The 19,316-nt window shown below is 35.9% G+C and overlaps 1 protein-coding gene across 3 annotated transcripts in view; it reads right to left on the bottom strand.

Annotated features, from left to right (window-relative positions):
* Positions 1-15,427, bottom strand: part of LOC106096281 (protein kinase C, brain isozyme) — a 189,763-nt gene extending 174,336 nt beyond the window's left edge. Inside the window, exon 1 of one of the 3 annotated variants that reach the window (XM_059370406.1) lies at positions 15,274-15,427. The gene's annotated coding sequence lies outside the window, so the exon portion shown is untranslated. Of the gene's footprint in view, positions 1-6,032; positions 6,051-14,399; positions 14,419-15,273 lie in introns of those variants that run through there. The other 2 variants (XM_059370410.1, XM_059370409.1) reach the window with 2 other exon arrangements.
* Between the last annotated feature and the right edge of the window lie 3,889 nt (positions 15,428-19,316).

The raw sequence follows: 19,316 nt of genomic DNA, 5'->3' as shown, positions 1-19,316 counted from the left end.
TTTTTCGGGTTTTCTTGCCAGTATTCGAACCCAGTCATGCGTTGTCATTGGCGGACATGCTAACTTTATCGACACAGTGGCCACTCTGTCTGAGCCGCTATTTGATATTAAAAAGGTACTGTACCACTGTATTTGTATGGCTGAGTAGACGGCCACTAAAACCCTACTTAACATATTTATGTATTCCAAATACTGCTCCCATTACTTATGGAATTCTTTAGAAATTTGGTACAGAACTCTTTAATGGTATTCATAAAAATCCTATTAATGATAAAATTTATGTTCAAAATAGTGTACAGAATTAATAAATGAAATTCAATTTATTTATTTATCTCAAAGAAAAAAAAATACAAATGGTTACCGCAATCCAAACCAGAAACGATATGGAGCTAAAATATTGTAGATATAGTAAGGCAAACAAATCTTGGAATTAAAATTTTTGTGGTTTTGCTATGCTCAGGAAGTTAACAAGAAAATATGTGCGCACACTCAAAGAAATGAATCATATTTGAATTAAAAATGCTGATATAAAAAATTTATAAGGTTTTCTGCCTGTTAGGGCGAAGAGCGCACAACAAGCCGATTAATGGCTTAGGTGTAAGTCCATAGTGGCATGTGGCGGATTAATATCCGCACCCTCTTTGCAACCTAACCTAGGACGAAGAACATTTCAATTTCACAATTTTTGTTTGTCTCTTTCTCGAGACGAGCTCAATGATCGGAAATTTCTTTAAAATTGAAAAATTTACTTTTTCAGCGATATTGTAAAGTCATGATATGTAAAGGGTGATTTTTTAGCTATTATCTTTTTGGCAGCACTGGTTTAAACAGCTAACGCACGTTTCGTGTTTTGTTTTATTGTCAAACATCTTCAGTTTGGTCTATAATTTAAACATGAAGCGTCTTAAAAATTGAATTTTATCATCAAAATGAGTGCTCTGTTAAGAAAGTTCATCACCTGCTTCTTGTGTTCAGCGACGAAGCTCATTTTTGGCTCAATTGGCATCCGAAAGCAATGCAAGAGCTACCAATGCATCCAGAAAAAGTCACAGTTAGGTGCGGTTTATGGGCTGGTGGCATCATTGGACCGCACTTCTTCGAAGATGATGCCAATCCAAACGAAACTGTGAATGGTGAAATTTTACACAAAAACGTGGTCGGGAATTGTAAATGGGCCTTATCGGTTCAGATTTGGATATAGCTCTCATATAAAATGGTCCTTCAACGTATCTTCGTGAGCCCTTGAAAATGCAAATTTGCTCATGAACATTCCATTAAGAAACAGGGACAAACTTCTCACATATCAATCAGTGCTGTCCGATTGAAGTTTAAGCTCAATGATAAGGGGCCCCCTTTTTATAGCCGAGTCCGAAAGGCGTGCCGCAGTGCGGCACCTCTTTGTGGAGAAGTTTTTATATGGCTGCTATAGCAAATGGTACAGCACTTCAAAAATGTCGCCAGCATTAGGAGGGGATAACCACCGCTGAAATTTTTTATGATGTTTTCTCCAGGATTCATTCAGCGTCATAGGCGGACAATATTATCCGATTTGACTAAATTTTTGCATTTTGTGTTTTTTCATGACTCCCTACACCGCCGCCAAGTATGGTTAAACTGATCTCCCGATTTGACATCTTCAGCCGCTGGAATTGTTATCTAATTTGGCTATTGTTCTATTATGGCTTCCAATATGCGTGCATAGTACTATCTAAATCGGTCTATAACCTGATATAGCTCCCATATAAACTGATCTCTTCATTAGTTTTCCACCGCCTCTAGAAGCTTTAGTTCTGGGCTGATTTTTAGGAATATTTGTATGTAAAGTTGACATGTGCCCTTCAACTAAGTTAATTTATGTACATTTTGAGTACAATCCATGGTTGTGGGTTCCCAAGACTCGGCCGCGACGCATTTAGAACTTTAACTTGTTATCATTTAATTTTTAATACTAAATCGTAAAAAACCTTCAACCAAAACTTGCTATAAAACTAACCTTTTTCCATGCACATTCTTAAACATAACGGAATTTTTTTGTTTTAATTCCATAAAATCTTAGCTACCCATGAACGTTGTTATTATTATTATTAAGTCATTGGCTAATTTGCCATCCAAATATATTTTTATATTTTTATTGAATCATTATACCCCCCATTGATCTACTAATGAGCTCATATGAGCGATTATGTGTTTTTTTTTTTTTTTGTATAGGCATCCACTAATAAATTTAAGACTTTCAGGTTTGTCGTTGGCAACGTTGTGGCAGTATTTGGTGCTTTTTTTGTTCTGATTTTTGCTTAGTCCACCTTAGCAGAGTTTAACAAAGTATTTTTAATGCACACATAAATGTCTGATTTCATGGCTTTTCAGCTTTTATTTTTTAATGGCGTGTTTGCAAGTAATTTAATTTCGGTTAAAATGGCTAACATTTAGGGTATTATTATTATTATTTGCTTCTTTTTTCTTCGCTTTTTGGATAGGTCATTGCAACTTGTGCATATATAATTCTAGAGAAGTGAGACACGTGCATATGTATTTTGCATATATATTGTAAAACAGAAGTAGTGTAAAATATATGTTGGGTGGTTTCTTTTATATGTATGTGTTATTATTAAGGGTGCTAAGAAGGTGTGGTGAGGAAATGACGCAAGGGGAAAATAATGCATGTACGGAATATATGTGAAATATTTACGTTTAGGGGGTATAGACAATCTTATACAAAAACAAGAAAAAGCGTGCTAAATTCGGCCGGGCCGAATCCCTCCTCCATGAATTGCATTTGTCGAGTTCTTTTCCCGGTATATCTTTTTAGGCAAACATATAATAAAAGGGAAGAATTGCTATGATATTGGAGCTATAATATCAAGTTATAATCTGATTCAGCCCATAATTGAACTGAATGTTGGAGACCATAGTTGAAATCGTTTTGTTAAATTTCAGCCAATTCGAATAAATATTATGCCCTTTAGAGGCTCAAGATGTTAAATAGGGAGATCGGTATGTATGGGAGCTATATCATGCTAAATACCGATTCAGACTATAATTGACACGTATGTTGAAGGTCATTAGAGAAGTCATTGTTTAAAATTTCAGCCAAATCGGATAAGAATTGCGACCTCTAGAGGCTCAAGAGATCAAGATCCCAGATCGGTTTATATGACAGCTATATCAGATTTTGGACCTATTTGAACCGTACTTGGGATAGTTGTTGAAATTCATTAAAAAACACCTCATGCAAAATTTTACGCAATCCGGATAGGAATAGCTCCCTCTGGAGGCTGACGAAATCAAGACCCCAGATCGGTTTATATGACAGCTATATCAGGTTATGGACCAATTTGAACCCTACTAAAAAAAGTTGTTGGAAATCATAACAAAATGCCTCATGCAAAATTTCAGCTAAATCGGATAGGAATTGCGCCCTCTAGAGGCTGAAGAAAGCAAGACCCCAGATCGGTTTATATGGTAGCTATATCAGGTTATGGACCGATTTGAACCGTACTTAGCATAGTTGTTGAAAGTCATAACAAAACACCTCATGCAAAATTTCAGCCAAATCGGATAGGAATTGCGCCCTATAGAGGCTGAAGAAAGCAAGACCCCAGATCGGTTTATATGGTAGCTATATCAGGTTATGGACCGATTTGAACCCTACTTAACACAGTTGTTGGAAGTCATAACAAAACACCTCATGCAAAATTTCGCCCAAATCGGATAGGAATTGCGCCCTCTAGTGGCTGAGGAAAGAAAGACCCAAAATCGGTTTGGAATTGCGCCCTCTAGAGGTTGAAGAAATCAAGACCCCAGATCGGTTTATATGGAAGCTATATCAGGTTACGGACCGATTTGAACCGTACTTAGCATAGTTGTTGGAAGTCATAACAAAACACCTCATGCAAAATTTCACTCAATCCGGGTAGGAATTGCGCCCTCTAGATGTTTGGATGGCGGCTATATCAGGTTATGGACCAATTTTAACCCTACTTAACACAGTTGTTGAAAGCCATAACAAAAGGCTTCATGCTAAATGTCAGTCAAATCGAACATGAATTGCGCCCTCTAGAGGCTGAAGAAGTCAAGACCCCAGATCGGTTTATATGGCAGCTATATCTGGTTATCTACCGATTTGGACCTTACTTAGCTCAGTTATTGATGTCATAACAAAATTCTTCATGCAGAATTTCAGTCAAATCGGATAAAAATTGCGCCCTCTAGTGACTCAAGAAGTCTAGATCCAGGATCGGTTAATATGGTAGCAATATCAAAACATGGACTGATATGGCCCATTTACAATCCTAACCGATCTACACTGATAAGAAGTATTTGTTCAAAATTTCAAGCGCCTAGCTTCACTCCTTCGAAAGATAGCGTCCTTTCGACAGACAGACATGGCTAGATCGACTTAAAATGACATGACGATCAAGAATATATATACTTTATGGGGTCTCAGAGGAATATTTCGAGGAGTTACAAACGGAATGATGGTATGAGTATAACACCATCCTATGGTGGAGGGTATAAAAATCACAAAATCAAGTCAATCAAAGATGCAGATATGCAATGAAACATCTTTGTATATTAATGCGACTACAGCATTTTGATGTTAAGAATTCATCTATAAATATCGCATATATATTTAACAAAAGCTTAATAAAGAAATATTATTTTTAATTTTTTTTTAAGAAAATTAAATTTTTTTTTTTTAATTATTATTTTTTGATATTTTCTTTTCAGAAATTTCATATTGAAGTTTCATAATAAGGTATGTGAAATTTTTTTATTATTCAATACTTTTATTTTGATTTATTATAACGCCTCTGAGGCGGACTATTATTCATTTGTTTTTAAGTAGTTAATCCATGAATTTGTTTCTATAAAGGTATTAAATTAGGCTTACCGCATTGGCAGTGTCTTAAAACCGCATTGCGTAATCAGCCGCTACTCAGAACTAAAGCTTACGACACTCAGAAAAAAATGATAGAAAATATGAAAACAAATTGAAAGATAGACGAAACTATATACCAATATGGGCTTAAATATTTCATGCTATATACTCCTCTCTCAGTAGTTTCTTTGGCAGTTGCCTCAGCAGTCTCTCAGCACAATAACTGATATTCACCAACAAGGTGAGTATAAGGTCTGAAATTCTCTTGTGTGGTGAGAGAACATCGATTACAAGAGCATGCATAGGAGTGGAATTGCAACCATATGTGACTCTACCAAGACATTTAAGAGTAAAATAATTCATTGTTGTTGTAAAATAATATTTTGTTATATACCTATTATAGCATCGTTGAATATCCCTTTAAGTTATTCACATTCAGTAAAAGGTATAACGTAATACATTACGTCTTTCCTTCGATGAGCCAGTAAACTAAAATTTCTTGCCTTTTTTATTATTATTTGTTAAGTAAAATGGTTAAAGTTTTTTTCATAGAGTTTTGTATTTGTATTTTACGACTACTGTAGTACGTGTGAATGAGCTCAATCATCGGGGTGGGAGTTAGTCATTCCAAAAACTACAAAGAACATCTGCTATATGGGGGTTTTTGGAGGATGATTATACTAGCTTTATTGGGGGAAGAAAGTATATGCGACAATGGCTAAGTATTTAAAAAGGCGTTTTTTCCAATAACATGCCTATGTACACTTATGAAAGTGGTTTGCACAAACCTAGACGAGGTTCATGTGCATGGCCGGCCTGAATGTGAAATTTGTCCCAAATATTTTCCTAACACGTGCATCCTCCATCACCTGCAAAACTTTTGTTAACAAAAATGCGATGATCTCTATGTTCTAAGTTATGTGCCATTTCGTTTGTTCATAGCTTCCTGTTTGTTTAAATTTAATTGTTATGCTTTTGTTTTTCTCATTTCAAGTCTCATAATCTTTTATTTTATTGCCCACATTTATGTTTGTTTATTTTTCCACAATGCTTTATTTCTTCGAATAGATTTTTTTCCGAGTGTATTTCTTAAAACACATCACATTAAAAAAACGTAATTCGCTGTGTTTCTTTTTTTTTCGTTTCTCACTTGTTCTACATACTACTACTGCATAATACTATTGCGAGGATACTCTGGTCACTGTTTCAGGCACACTTTTGCACGTGAATATTGTACAAACAAAACAATGTTGGGTTATTGTTGCTGTTGCTCTAGTTGTCGTTGGATGCCGGTTAATTATTTTCTTGTTCTTTCGTAATGAGTGTTAATTTTGTTATGGCACTCCGAGTATGAGGCGTTCATAAGAATATGCCATAGTTTGTGTGTGAGTGTTATATTTTTTTTTGGGACTATTTAGTCCAAACGACACGTTTTGCGTTTTGATGCTGAACAATGACGGTTTGTCTGGGTAGCTCTTTCCGTCAATTTGTATTAAGGCAAAATTTGAGGAAGAATTGTTTTCTTGTTGTCGACGTAATCAGGTTTCGCATAGCAGTGTTATATTATTCACATACACTGTAATTAATATTAATTAATAAACGCAACAACAATACCGCACGGCTAACACTCTTCAATTGGTCGGTGCTGAAAACCACTTGACATCGACATCGATAACGACAACTAACGAATGCCGACACACATATGCCGATATTATCAACAGCAGCATTCACTCTGTTTTTAAGCGAGGAGTAACACACCTCGCAGTATTTGTTTTGTTGTTTTTGTTTTGCGTTGTTTTTTTTTCTTTTCTTTATAATTCACCAGGAACATATTTCACATTTTTCATTTCTCTGCATTTGGGATTCTTCGATTTATTTGTTTGTTTTATTTGTCATAAACAAATTTATTCAATTTTAGATTCAATACTGGTGTTTTTTTTTGAAATTGAATTGAAATATTCAAACAGAGCAGACGTGTTTCCTTGACACAAATAATAAATAAAAAAAATATTAAAACTAAAAATTGAATTTTCTTTGAAATAAAAATTTAAATTTGTGGATTTTGAATTTTGGAAATGAATTTGGACCAAATAGGCATGGACGTTTGCGATCCTGCCGAGAATATACCCCCTGATAAAAACAGCCATAAAAGCAATTGTAAGTCAGCCATTGGAAAACTTTTGCATGAAGCCTGCTTTAGTGGACATGGACATGGATATGGCTCGCAAAATTCTGGATGTTTGGATCAAGACATTACTCCTTCGACGTCTGCATCATCATCCTCTAAATGCAATAAAGGAATGTCTGCTAATTTGGTAATGAATGTTGAAAAATTGCCTTCAATTGACATAAAAAAATTGACAAAAACAAACGCAACGCAAGTCAATACATCAAGACCTTTACCATCCAACATTGAGAGCAATATGGATCACAACGAGTTTACCCCCTCTGACAAAGAAGGTTTTCAAATGGTGCAAAAGAAACGGAAAATATCTGGTGATACTAACTTGCGTAAGATAGATTTAAGCAATTCTGTTCTTAGTGTTTCAAATAATGCATCTGGCCAATCGCAGGATTCTTCCAATAGATTTGCAATATTAGGAGATTTAGATATTAAAACTAACAACACTTATCATAAGAAAATTCCAGCACAAGAGGCTTTAGTTGTAGAAAAATCTGTCGGAAACAGGAAGTCTTTCTGCCCTCCTATTTTTCTTTTTGGTGTTGATATGAATAATTTAATTAAAGATTTAAAGGCTAGGCAAATTGTATTTAAGATTGTCAACAAGAGCAGACACAAGAGTAAACTTTATTTGCAAGACCCAAAAATACACACTGAGCTAATGTGCCTTCTACGTGAAAAGAAATTAGATTCATACTCTTATACACCAAGGGAGTTAAAACGACAAACCATTGTTTTGCGTGGCCTTTTGTTTGACACAGCAATAGAGGATATTAAGTCAGAAATAGATATGTTAGTCCCTGATACAGTGCATAGTGTCTCTAAATTTTCCACTTCATACTCCAAGAAAAACAATATTGACACAGGTCTTTTTTTGCTAACACTGCATCCTGGTAAATCCGTATCTGAGTTGAAGGCGCAAAGATATATTTTGCATCAAAGGGTGTCTTGGGAATTACCGAAGAAAAATATGAGGGATGTTCAATGCTGGAGATGCCAACAATGGGGGCATATGTCCCAAAATTGCAACAGGGATTTTGCGTGCGTAAAGTGCGGTCAAAACCATGCACAAGGTGAGTGTAAATTTGTGCAGGGCGATGGAAATTTACCATTTTGCATCAATTGTGGAAATAGCGGCCATCCCTCGAGTTTTAGAGGTTGCCCTGAGTATAAAAAATATGTTGAGCTTAAGAAGAGAGCTAGATCAGTTGCCCTAGAGAGAAAAGAGAAGGCAAAAAACAATGTTTTTAGTGCTTTAAACTCTTTTACTCAACCGAATGTATCTTATTCCGATGCGTCCCGTAACGGTACTTCTAGTTACACTCAACCCTCAACGAAACCGAAAATCATTGAAGAATTTTTGAAAATTGCTAAAGAACTTTGCCCTCCTAAAGTGATTTCGCTGGAAGACAAAATTGCCAATTTTATAAGCGAGTTTCAAACCATTTCAAAGGAAGAGGCGATACAGCGATGTATAGGCCTCTTACGCGAAGTAAACCAAGTCTATGGTCCATAATGTTCTGGATCTTATTACATTTAATGTCAGGTCACTCATTGAATATGGCCGTAGATTTGAATTACACAGTTTAATGAAAAAGTTTGATATTGACATTGCTTTCCTTCAGGAAACTCATTTGAGAGCTGGAGGTAATATTAGTTTTGAAGGCTGTCACTTTCTAAGGGATAACAGCGCACAAGGTGTGGCCATACTACTTAAGAAACATTTTAAATTCAGAAAAGAAGTCATCTTAGGGTTTCTCTTCCCTAATTTATTTATTTCTATTGATGTTTCTATTAATGGCGTTCTTAGGAAAATTTTGTTAGGCTCAGTTTATATTCCTGGCAATTCAAGCCAATCGCAAATTTTAAGTTCTCTGTCTTCTTTAGGTAATTATTCTGGGGGATTTGATTTCACATTTATAGGTGGTGATTTCAATGCTAGACATATTTCATGGGGTGATTCTATGAATAATTCAAATGGAAACTGTTTTTATGACTTCCTTCAAGTAAATCCCCACTTTTTTACCAGAATATCTTCATCCTGTCCAACGTTTCCAAATGGTTCATCTTACTTGGATCATTTTCTCTTTTGTTCTAACACATCTGACCTGCCAAATCCTGTTTGTTCGACCTCATGTTTACCCAGTTTTTCAGATCACTACCCTCTCAAACTTAACGTCATTCTTCCTAGCTTCGAAATTGTTTTGCAGCCTCCTCCTACATTTACAAGCTACGAAAGCACAAATTGGGATGATTTCAAGCACGATATAACTCAGGGTATTTTAAGTAATTATCCCCCTTCAAATAGAAATTTGAGTAACAATGAAATTGATCAGTACATTGAAGGGTTTGCTTCTGTTGTGAGTTCTGTCTCAGAACTTCATTCTAAGAAAATTGAATTGGGTAACAGAAAATTCTTGATGTCTGATAGAATTAAGAATTTATATAGAATTAAATATAATTGGCAAAAAGAACTTAAGAGGCTTTATCGCGTGTCCAATAACAGATTCAGTCCAGAGTATCGCATTTTATCCAAGCAAATCCAATTATTGAGTGTTATTATTAAGAGGCAGGTTGAACTAGAGCAGATTTCTATTTTTAGAGATAAACTTAGAGGAATTAAGCCGGGGCCAAGAGCACATCGGGACGTTTTCAAGATTATTGGGCATCGAAAATCTCTACCTTTGGATAAATTATCAATTGATAGTGCGATAATAACAAATGAGTCGGAATGCCTTTCCCATTTGAAATCGTATTTTTCTAATATTTATAATAGCTCTGTTCATCTTTCGTCTGTAAGGGAAGATTTTGTGAATGACTTCATTGCAAATGTTCCTCAACACTGCTATTCATTTTCAATTGATTCAGATGCAAAAAATCAAGACAGGTTGGAAAATCTTACAACTTTGGGTGAAATTCTTGATATTTCCTCATATTTAAAGAATAAGAAATCGTCTGGCATTGATACTATTTCTAATTTTATTATTCGAAAACTTTCAATTAAAGCATTTGAATATTTAGTTATCATATTTAATAACTGTATCTCCAACGGATATTTTCCAGATTCATGGAAAACCTCAAAGATAATTCCAATTAAGAAAAAATCCAATAGTAATGAGATTTCTAACTTGCGACCTATATCTTTATTGTCAAATCTGGGTAAACTTTTTGAAATGATTGTCCGTACTAAAATGGATAAAGGAATCACTTTACCATATATTCCAAACTCACAATTTGGTTTCCAAAAAGGGCATTCCACAGTTGATGCTATGACAAAGTTCACAAATGATATTGTATTGAATTTAAGAGCAAAGAAATGTACTGTTGCAGTTTTTCTTGACGTTGAAAAGGCTTTTGATCATGCTTCCCACTATGGTATATTAACTAAAATGATAAGCATAGGGTTTAGTCCTCCGATTATAAAGCTTTTCAAAAGTTTTTTTACGAATAGACAATTTGGCGTACTCTTCAAAAATCAGTTGTCGGAATTTTCAAATGTTAATTGTGGTGTCCCGCAAGGATCGGTTTTAGCTCCACATTTATATAACATTTTTATGAGTGATTTTCCCCACAACTCCGAACATTCCTCGGGTATTTTGTATGCGGATGATTCCCTTTTATACTCTCACAATGAATCGCCAGCATGTGCTTTGGTCCAAGTCTCGCAATACCTCCATGAGGTTAAAAATTTTTATGATAAATGGGGTATAAAGATAAATACTTCAAAATGCGAAGCCATTTGCATAAGAAATGCATCGGGAAAATGCAAGCGCTTTGTTGTACCTGAGAGTAAATCCTTGAAGCTATTTTTAAATGGCATTGAAATTCCATTTAAAGAGAAAGTTAAATATTTGGGTGTAGAGTTTAACAAACTTTTTAAATTCAACGTACACGCGCGGAAGGTCCGTAATAAGGCCCAGGGAATATTCGCATCGTTTCAAAAAATTCTTGGATACAAATCTTTGCCTGTAAATACGAAACTTTTATTGTACAAGACTTGTATTAGGCCTGTTATCTTATATGGTTTTCCAGTTTGGTTCAGTATATCCCCCATTGTTATGAAAGAACTTGAGATTTTTGAGCGGAAAATTTTGAGACTTTGCATTGGGAAGAATTTTAAGCGCATTAACAGAAGATATTCAAATAATTTCATTTATTTGAATTCCAAGTTAAAGCGGCTTTCTTCCTATGTGTGTGATCTTTTGGAGAAATTCAATTTAAGATTAGGGCTTCATGAGAATTCTCATATGATTGACGCTATGAATAGTCAAGCGAACATTGGTTGGTATAATGCTCAGTATTTATCTCCCTTGGGATATATAAATGAACCTGAATCGGGTACTATCGCTTTTTACGAAAAGGCACTAGCCGGTACTCACCGTGGTTAGCTACATCTTAACCTACTTTTCCTTGTTTTTTTTTTTTTTTTTAGTTATAATTGTTATTATTTTTTGCTTATTTTATTATTTGTAGCTTTAAGTTCAAACCCTAGATTAAGATTTTTCTATTTAATGTAGTAGTCTCGGGAGCAAGGACGTCAATAATTCTAATTTCATGTATCCATATTACATTTTACCTTTTATGCTAAAGCCAGGTGCTGAAACTACCTAATATGTTATTGCGATAATACATTATAGTCATAAGTTTTCTTTATTATGTTTCTAATTCTACTTCAATGTTTAAAAAAAGACTCAATAAATATAAACTTCAAAAAAACTACTGGTGTTTTTTATGGTTAGTTCTCCCTTTGTTTAATATAACATATTCAACCAGGCTTGCTCTCACACTCTCCATCTCTCTCAGTTTTTCTCACATAAAATATTAAAGGGTGCCCCATAGGCCAATATCATTGTTGGCGCTCTTCGATATTTGTTTACATTCAACGGCAGCCCCCACAGCAGCACCAACCAAGTTTAACTCACACACACACACACACACACCTGCGGGCTCCCATAAACTCACATATTGTGTACATTTGTAACGTATACAATCTATCAATTAACAGTTGTTACTATGTTTATTATTCTTATTGTTGTTGGTTTTATTGCGTCCATCGTTTGCTTGACCGGTTGTAGGTGCTTAAGTTAAAAGTCAGCTATGAAGAAAAAAACAAAAACAAAATTCAAACGAAATAAAATCGTAACATTTGCGCTCGTTTGGGTAGATCAACATGAAAATCGTGTCTGGGTCAGTAGTGGCAACATCTGTTTGGGGCCGCTTAAATCAAACATTGTACATACGTAGCAAACGCTCGCACCAATGGCTGGTTGCCGGCAAGCTTGCTTTGAAATTTGATTGAGTGGCTGAAAAGGGAGCAAGAGAGCCATTTGGTCTTAAACATTTTTTTCAAATACTCATTCAATTTGAAATTTTTATCAAAAGAAAAAAAAAGAAACGATATGCAAATGTTGCCAGGCTGTGAAAAGTACTATCGATTAACGAGATATATTTTTGTCAAACATTTAAACCTCCAACAGCTCATGGAAGGGGTATTTTTGGTCTCTTCTTGACGAAAGAGTTAGGAAGAATTCCTTACAAAAGGGATTGCTGCAGATTACAATGTTATACAAAACCCGATAGGAAAAGGCAAAAGTCGATCGGAGCCGATTATTTACAACCCTACACCACCGAGTCTAATTATTATTTTTAATACATAGAAACTACCTCGAAATCTAGTCAGACTTCTGCCGGCTTTCGCGGCTAAAAGACACCGGTACTTTGGTGGGATACAATACCAGACCAAATTAGGGGAGTGGTATGATGAACAATTAAGGATTTTTTAAGTAGCAAGGAAATCCAAACTTGAAATTTGCTTTTTATACCCAGCACCTTAGGATGGGGTTATAATACCTCGAAATAATGATCTAGCTAGCCATGTCCGTCCGTCTGTCGAAATCACGATAGCGGCCAAACGCGTAGAGCTAGCAATTTGAAATTTTGCACAGGCAGTTTATATTGATGTACGTCGTTGGGGATTGCCAATGGGCCAAATCCGTTCAGATTTGGATATAGCTCCCATATAAACCAATCTCCCGATTTGACTTCTTAAGCCCCTGAAAGCCTAAATTTTCATACGATTTGGCTGCAATTTTGTACATGGTGTTCTGAAATGACTTCCAACAACTGTGCCTAGTATGACCCAAATCGGTCTTTAACCTGATATAGCTCCCATATAAACCGATCTCCCAATTTTACTTCTTGAGCCCTTACGGACCTAATTTTTGTCCGATTTAGCTGAAATTGAGCATGTAGTGTTCTGTTATGACTTCCAACAACTGTGTCAAGTACTGTCCTAATCGATCTATAACTTGATATACCTCCCATATAGACCGATCTCCCGATTTGACTTCTTAGGTCCTTACAAGCCGCTACACTTTTCCGATGTGGCTGAAATTTAGCATGTTACGACTTTCAAAAACTGCCAAATACACTCCAAATCATTCTTTAACCTGATATAGCTCCCTTATAAACCGTTCTTCAGATCATCCTTATTCGGTGCTTAGAAGCTTTAATTATTGCTTGGTTTGACAGAAGTTTGGTATGTAGAATAAATTAATGCCCTTCAACAAGATATAATTTTTTTAAATTTGTATCAGAATCCATGGTGGTGGGTTCCCAACATTCGACCCGGCCGAAATTAGCACGCTTCTACTTGTTTAAATTTAAAAACAGCATAAAATGTTTGCTATTTTAGCAACAAATTACAGCTGTCCCATTTTCAGCAGACTTTTTGCTGTTTCAGCAAATATTTTTGCTGGTTTTATTAAAAAATTTCTATAAGTGTAGCTAATTTTAGATATAACTTAACCTAAGAATCTGAATGTGCCCTCTATCCCCGCATGGGGGTGGGTATTAGCATGTTAAACGGGATATTGACAAAAAATTTAGAAAGTGTGAAAACTTTCCCCATTTTAAGGTAACTTCCCGATGTAATCATTATAAATTCCGCTATATATATCCCCTATTTTTGTCTGCTTTTCCATAATACATTCAGTTTATCTTGTGATTTTTGAAAAAAATTGACTTTTTTGTTTCTCCAAAATGTTTTTAAAATCCTCACCTTGGCAACTCTGGCCGATTTTGAACATCTTTCGTTTTGCCTTTAGCTATACCAACCAATCATTGTTATTGCTGACCCTTGAAATGTTTTGATTTCAATATTTTTGCTGTCTTTTTTTTTTAATTTTTATTTGCCAATGGCTGGTTGTCTGTTAGTCAAGCTCTCACTGCAGTGTATGGTTAAACATTGCCGGGCTTTTTGCTTTAATGTTTGTGTTGTCTGCAGTTTTTTGTTGTTTTTTTTTTTTTTTTTTGATTGGTTTTGCAAAGCCTTACCGGTTCTCTTATTGGTCTTATTTAAAGCCACTTCGCTGTCTCGTCATAAACGATTCAATGATTATTTCGCTTTGATTGTTTAAGTCTTGCTCTCTTTGTGTTAAAATGAATTTGTAATGAGGAGGGCTTCTGCTAAAAAAGAAAACACTCACAGCCTATGGACTTTGTATCAAGACACTTCCCTGTCTGTGGTCTTATTCTATGCTTAAGACCACAGACTTTAAGCCATCAAAAGTGGAATGGCAAATGATTAATGTCACATTAATGACCACTAAATGAAACCACAAATACGCAGTTGACATTTTTCTCGTTTATCTCTGACATAATGAATGATTATGGCAAGCCTTCAATGGCTGGCTATGGGCTATGCATTTATAGCTGCCACATTAATGGGTCTGTAATTAAATATTTATGTATACGTATATATATAATTTTGTAATTTTAAATACACTTGTGTACACATTAAAACCCCCAATTATTCCATTCATGTTTGACTAAGTGTTGAGAATGTTTTTTTTTCTTGATTTTTTTTCTTTTTTGATTTTTTTCTAACTTGCTCCATAATGACACTGATCTGACACTACACTGACTTTGTGTGACAAGTCTGTTGGAATCGTTATTAAATTCTCGACATATATGTATGCCTTGCCTAGTCTCGTCTCCCCTGGCTTGCCACAAGCGTCCGTTGGCTCATGAAATAATTCATTATGACACTGGAGAGCCAATAACTTTTAAAAATGCCATAAATACGCCAACACTTGTGACGACTGCCTGGCAAGCCCCAAACAGCCAAACAAAACTGCAAACCACTTGCAGTTTGCAGGCATAAGCAAAAGCATTGCTTGGTAGACAGCTTAATTTTTGGATTTTTTACTTGGCACTGCTTGCTGTGTGTTGGTGGTGCCACCACATCACAAAGGCAAGTCTTTGTTGCACTTGACAGCAATACACTCGCCACTCGTTTAAATTCTTGCTCCTAGTACATGCGAAAAACCAAAAAAATGTGCAACCGCGCGGTCACTGTTCCAAACAGCCAACAGACTGACACTAAAGCTGCACAGCACATTAACGTCATTATATATTTTCTTTCATATGCCTTGCCCAAAGTGTATTTAATAAGCAAAGGCTTTCGTTTTCCTTTTATTTTGATTGTTTTTCGGTTTTTTGTTTTTTTTTTTGTGAGTGTAAATATAAACGAGAACTAGAATAGCGGCAAGAGTGCAAGCTGTGCATACACATGTGGCGAGCGACTACTATGCTTAGTAAATATTTACTGTGGCAGTGAGTGAGAGCAAAACGGTCATTCTCAGGGGGATATTTCTGAAATTGGAAAATGCCATTCACTTTTTGGCATGTGGGTCTAATAAGTTCTTGGTCTGCTTAGCGTATTTTATGTGTCAGACCGTTAAGTCAGGTGAAGCCCATTGTATTAGTTAGGGTATATCCTCTTGCCGTGAATCGAAAACAAAAAAGAAAATAAAAGAAAAAAATTTCGTTGACTCATTTTTATACCCTCCACCATGGGATGAAGGTATATTAATCTAATCATTCCGTTTGTAACACCTCGAATTATTGATCTACGACCCCATAAAGTGTATATATTCTGTGTCGTCTCGACATTATGAGTCGATACTGCCATGTTCGTCCGTCTGTCGAAATCACGATAGCGGTCAAACGTGTAAAGCTAGCCGCTTGAAATTTTGCACAGATACTTCTTATTGATGTAGGACATTAGAAATTGCAAATGGGCCATATCGTTTTAGATTTGGATATATCCCCCATATAAACCGATCCCTGGATTTGACTTCTTGAGCTCATAGAAGCCTCAATTTTCATCCGATTTGGCTGAAATTGTGAACAAAGACTTACAACATCCATGCCAAATATGCTTCGAATCGGCCAATAAACAAATATAGCCCCAAATATAAATCGATCCACCAATTTGACTTGTTGAGCCCCAAGGAGCCTCAATTTTCATCCGATATGGCTGAAATTTGGAACAAAGACTTGAGTTATAACTTTCAACATCCGTGCCAAGTATGATCCAAATCGGTCTATATACATATATAGCCCCCCTATATACACCGATCTCCCGATTTGACATCTTGAGCCCCTAAAAGCCGCATTTGTTATCCGATGGAGCTGACATTTTGCATGTTCTATTATGACAACTGTGACAAGTATATGTCAAATCGGGAGATCGGTTTATAAAGCCCAAAATGGGCACATTAACCAATCACGTATATATGGGACTCGGTTTGTTATCATAATCATAGGCTATATAATTTTTCGATATCGGACGGGGGACGGACCCTCCCCCTTATGCCAAGAACACAACCCAAAATCAAAAGTGGACCAATCGGTACAATATTGGTATCAAATGAAAGGTATTGGAGAGTAGAATACGATATGGTAATACAATTTGAATCTAAGTACCCATCGAGTCGCCCCAACCCCAAAACTCCCCCACGTTGGACGTGGACGTTCATATCAATATGGGGCTTAAATGAAAGGTATTCGGGAGTAGGTTTCGAATCTGGCATACAAAATCAGATCGGAAATAGGGGGTCACACCACCCCTCAAAAACGCCATTAGACCCATCATAACTATACGATACTTGGCTTATATTTTTCATAGATTGTGTACGTTTGTCTGGAAGGAAACATAGATATCGGGTGGAGGAGGACCCTCCCGAAATCTAAAAACGCCACCCATATCCGAAAGTGGTCCGATGGGCAGAATAATGATATCAAATGAATGGTATTGGAAAATAGAAAACGAAAATGGTTTTAAGTTTTGGGTCCAAGTACCCAGCAGGCCTCCCCACCCCAAAACTCCTCTAAATAGATACATTCGAAGTTCATGTCAATATGGGACGCAAATGAGAAGTATTTGGCAGTAGATTGCAAATATGGCATAAATACCCTTAAATGAGCATATTAGCCGACCATGGCCATATGGGACTTAAATGAAAGGTATTTTCTGAACTTAAATGAAAGGAATTTTCTGAATATTACATTAAAATTTGCGTTCAAGTCTAGGTGGCGCTTTTCCTCCACCAGATACATCAAATGGGTTATTTGACCCATTATGACAATATGGGACTCAAATGAAAGGTATTTGAGAGTAGAAAACGAAATTAATATCCAATTTTGGAGCCAAGTGTTTTGGAGAACGCCCTAAAGCACCCCCTAAACTGAACTTCATTTCTGTTGGGAATAAAAAGCGAATTTGATATCTATTTTCAGTAAAAAGTGTCGGTGGCCGCCCCAGCCCCAAAACTACCCCCAAACGGTTCATACTTACCGGCCAAGGCAATATGGGGCTTAAATTAAAGAGATTTGGAATTGCTGCGCGAATTTGATATTTGACTCGAAATGTCTGAAGTGCCATTACTCCCTTTAAAAGCACTTCTCCTTATCCTAAGTTTTAAAAACACAGGGGCAAACTTCTCATACATCAATGAGTGCTTTCCGATTCAAGTTTAAACTCAATGATAAGGGACCTTTTTTTAAGAGACGAGTCCGAACGGCGTCCAGCAGTGCGACACCTGTTTGGAAAAATTTTTTAAATGGTCATACATGTACCTCGCAAATGTCGCCAACCGATGTCGGATGTTCTCGCCAGGATTCGAACACGTGTAGCGGCATAGGCTACAATGACTCGAAAATGATATCCGCTATCAGCGCGAAGTGTCCCCACCCTATAAGATATTAGAGAGCTAAAGAAGGCGCTGCGGAGCGGTTTCGGTTCGGCTAGTGTAATATATTTTACCTTTTTAATTTTTTTTAAATTTATAGTATATATAGGGTTGCCCAAAAAGTAATTGCGGATTTTTTAAAAGAAAGTTAATGAATTTTTAGTAAAACTTAGAATGAACTTTAATCAAATATACTTTTTTACACTTTTTTTCTAAAGCAAGCTAAAAGTAACAGCTGATAACTGACAGAAGAAAGAATGCAATTACAGAGTCACAAGCTGTGAAAAAATTTGTCAACGCCGACTATATGAAAAATCCGCAATTACTTTTTGGGCAACTCAATAGTTCTCTTAATTTCATAGATTTTTTTTCTCTTTAGCTATTTACATGAAAATGCATTGTCCAGGAATTTTTTTTAATGTGTGTAGCCCTTGGTTTATTGGCTTTTTGAAATTCCCCGCCCTACCCAACATTTCAAGAATATTGAACTCTTGTTAAAAACCAAAATATTTTTTGAGTTTTCACGAAGCTTATTTGGTTGTAAGCTGTTTGTGATTATTTTTATATTTTTGTGGTTATTTTTTCTGTTTAACATTTTTTTTTTTGCTGCTGCAAATGGCTTTGTTTATTTATGGTTTCGCACCAAACGACACTTTGATGAAGTGTCATTGACTTAATAAATGAGCAAAATCATTTCTAAGACATTGCCAGTCTGATAGTCACTCTGTCAGTTAGTGCTTTTGCATGTAAGTGGCATACGGCATGCCACCACAATTGAAGTGTATCAATTAACTTAAATTGCTGCCTTTACAGCTAGCTACTCACGGCTGAGTGTTGAATGAGATTGTAATGCCAAATGGTGTTGCTTTAAACGGTTCTAATTGAAATATTATTGCAGCTAGTCTTCTTTTTCTTCTTTTCTGTCTTCTGCCTTTTACAGCAAGTGTAAATGTAATGATGGGCCACTAACAACAGAAACTAGTTATTAAAGTCAATCAATAGTGATTTTTAAGCGTTGTCAAATTGATTTATTGCTATCTTTTATAAATTATGGATACATTTTTAATGAAAAGCTGCAGGGGTTGCTAAATGTAATGATGAATAGCAAGTACAAATGTAGTCTTCGAAACCCAGCATGATATAATAAATGCAAGTTAAGCATTTGCAGCAACATTTGACGAGACACCAACAAGAGGGACCAAGCACTCTACAAAGT

Source organism: Stomoxys calcitrans, chromosome 5, assembly GCF_963082655.1.
Source record: "Stomoxys calcitrans chromosome 5, idStoCalc2.1, whole genome shotgun sequence".
Taxonomy (NCBI): domain Eukaryota; kingdom Metazoa; phylum Arthropoda; class Insecta; order Diptera; family Muscidae; genus Stomoxys; species Stomoxys calcitrans.
Note: the sequence above shows the minus strand (reverse complement) of the source record. Positions and strands in the feature narration are given on the sequence as shown.